This window comes from Mastomys coucha, unplaced genomic scaffold (assembly GCF_008632895.1).
Source record: "Mastomys coucha isolate ucsf_1 unplaced genomic scaffold, UCSF_Mcou_1 pScaffold18, whole genome shotgun sequence".
Taxonomy (NCBI): Eukaryota; Metazoa; Chordata; class Mammalia; order Rodentia; family Muridae; genus Mastomys; species Mastomys coucha.
The window spans coordinates 98599646-98602732 of NW_022196900.1; the positions used below are offsets into that span (position 1 = coordinate 98599646).

The 3087-nt window shown below is 50.7% G+C and overlaps 1 protein-coding gene across 4 annotated transcripts in view; it reads right to left on the reverse strand.

The window, feature by feature from the left end:
- Positions 1 to 3002, reverse strand: part of Fhad1 (forkhead associated phosphopeptide binding domain 1) — a 128632-nt gene extending 125630 nt beyond the window's left edge. For 3 of the 4 annotated variants that reach the window (XM_031379356.1, XM_031379354.1, XM_031379355.1), the window contains exon 1: positions 2832 to 3002. The gene's annotated coding sequence lies outside the window, so the exon portion shown is untranslated. The remainder of the gene's footprint in view (positions 1 to 2831) is intronic. The other variant, XM_031379357.1, reaches the window with a different exon arrangement.
- Positions 3003 to 3087: the final 85 nt, after the last annotated feature.

Below are 3087 nucleotides of genomic sequence, written 5' to 3' on the forward strand. Positions count from 1 at the left end.
CTCTCTCTCTCTCTCTCTCTCTCTCTCTCTCTCTCTTTCTCTCTCTCTCTCTCTCTCTCTCTCTTTCTATTTCTTTCTTCTTTTGGTTTTTCAAGATAGGGTTTCTCTGTTTAGCCCTGGCTGTCCTGGAACTCACTCTGTAGACCAGGCTGGCCTCGAACTCAGAAATCCACCTGTCTCTGCCTCCCAAGTGCTGGGATTAAAGGCGTGTTCTACCACTGCCTGGCAGGTATTTCTTAACTAGAGAAACAAAACAGAGCTCTAAATATCCCAACCATACCCCAAATGTCTCAGACAGCGGCTACCCTCTCCCTCAGCCTACTTATCTGTGACACCCACTGCTCATTTCGCTTGGTTATGACCCAGCACTTACTACTTCAGACACTGTGGGTGAGTTACTCTTTCCCAGGTTGCCTGGCAACAACAAACTCTGCTATTACTGATGCTAAGTTGGGCCTCTCAAACTCTAGTTCTGAGACCCACAAGCTCCCAATGAGTTCAAAGCCACTGAAAAAGCAGGCTTCAACTGATCCTTTCTTTGTAAGCTGCTGCATTTCTCCATATATTGAATTAGGAAAGGGGGTGCTTTCAATTTTTATTTTAAAACTCTCTCTGTCTCTTTCTCTCTCTCTCTCTCTCTCTCTCTCTCTCTCTCTCTCTCTCTCTCTCTCTCTCCTTCTTTCCTTCTCTCTGTGTGTGTGTTTTACTGAGGTATTATACACCTCAGTAAGCATATGGAGATCATGCAGGCATCTACCCTTTTCTTCTTTCCGCTGTGGGTGTGTGATGGGGACCAAATGCAGCTCCTCAGGCTTTTTTGGCAAGTACGTTTACCTGCTGAGCCATCTCACTGGTCCAAGGACTGACTTCTAAAGGCAGGGTAGGAAGATGCAGGATTCTGTGTGATCAGGACTCTGCACGGATTCCCTCCACCATTTTATGATGAAAATGTCAAATGTATGGAGATATTTAAAGTGGACAGTGAGCCAGCTGTGGTGGTGTATGCCTGTAACCCAGCACTGGGGAAGCTGAGACAGGAGGATTGTGAGTTTGAGGGTGGGTGAGGGTACATAGAAAGAAAGAAAAGTGAAGGGAGCCAGAAAGATGGCTCAGAGGCTAAAAGCACTGGCCTCTCAGATTCGTAAAGGACCCGGGTTCGATTCCCAGCATCTACATGGTGGTTCATGGTCATCTATCACCCAAGGACCCAGGGATCTGATCCCCTCTTCTGGCCTTTGTGGGCACTGAGTGTGAACAGTGCACAGACGTACATGCAGGCAACTCCCTCGCACCCCCAGACACATTAAAAGCAAGAAGAAAGGGGTAGAGATCTATTTCCTCTACCACCTGGATAGTTTGCTATTATTTTTATCATCATTTTTGGGTTTGGGGCTTTGAGACAAGTTTTCAAGGTAGTCCAGGCTGGCCTCAAACTCACTGTATAGCTGAGAATGAGTGAACTCATTTCCCAGTCTCCTGCCGGGTGCTAGGATTACAGGTGTTTACCACTTGTAGCCCAGAATGCCCTGTTTTGCTTCCCTCCTATCCATCCATCGCTACTTTTGTCTTATAACACACTCCAAAATAAGTTCTGCACAGTTAAAAAAAAAAATCAACAAACACTTCAGTGACACCTAACATTTCTAAAACATTGATGATAATGTGTCTTTCTGTCTGAATTCTAACTGAGCTACTACATCCAGGTGCCCAGGAGACGTCTCAATGCCAGGTCTAAGACAAGTCGTCATTTTCATTTCTACTGAGAAACTTCTGGAAAGTAGAGTTACAGAGGCTGGGGATAGAAACAAACCCCCCTCGAGCTGTGATGTGAGGACACTCGGGGTCTCTGCCCTCCATCGCCACCCTGTACAGAGAAAGAGCCTAATCAGGGACAGGCATTCAGGGATGACCTTGAACGCCTGAATCTTCTGCCTTCATCTTCTGGGGACTGTGTTCACAGGCATGTACCAGCACACCCACCTGCATGTGGGAACCCAGAGTGGATGCAGAACAGCCAAGGCAGGGGGAGGGAGTCTCCCGTTCTTCTGCCTGTATTCCCTCCCTTGTTAGCTTAGGGAGAGCTTGGGGCTCTGCCATCCTGACAGTCTTGGCCACTCACTACTTCATCTCCGGAGCTGGGAGCTGCCACTCCAGGCAGATAGAAGTGTTCTGTCAACACTTGAAAGGCCAAATGATACCTGAAAGTCGGCTCAGCTCTAGCCAAGGATGAGGCTACCTTTCATCCCCTCCCCCTCCCGGATCAATCCTAGACGGAATTTTGGAAGCTCAGCCTATTTCTCTCACTGCCTTGGTTAGGCAGTGTTTCTCCACCTTTGTCCAGCCCTGTACAGTCCCCCATCGGCCTGAAAGTACTGTATTCACTTGAGAGTGTGAAACTGTGGGTTGGTTCTCTCTTGATACAGTGCTCTGAGCCAAACAGCTTCCGTCATACGTGGGTTAGAGATGGGTTAGAGGCAGACTTTGGAAGATGTATTCTGATGAGGGCTACTTAGTGTGGGAGCCAGCTATACATTTTCCTTTGAGTTATAGCTGGGCATGTGAGGCCAGGCAAGGAATCTCTCTGCCTGCTAGTGGACGACCCCCTAAGGGTGAGAGTCCCCTTCTAATCCCAGCTGCACCAGATGGAGGTCCTGGGGCCTAAGGTTTCCATCGGGATGCCTCTGGGGACAGGGTGTGACTGCACTTAAGGTGGAATGGTTGGTGTCTGAACAGCTGCCCTGGAACTGGAGCACTCCGGAGAACTCTGGGTGGGGACACGCCTCCTCTCATCGCCACTGCTTTCTGCCAGTCATCCCTGGAACCGCACTCACCTGGCAGGAGGAGGAAGCTGGGGCTCTGTTCTCCTCCGAGAGCCCCGCAGACTGGGAGCAGCTTGCCAGACCCAGGGAGAGGCGGCCCGCCGCGCTCCGCCGAGTCTCCAGCTTGGCCCGCGCCCCGCGCGACTGCCTGGCCTGTGTACGCGCGTCGCCATGACAACGGGGCGGTCGAGGTCAGCAGGTGAGGGGCGTGGCCTGTGCGGGGGCGTAGCCGCGTTCTCTCTCCCGGTGTGTGTGTGTGTGTGTGTGT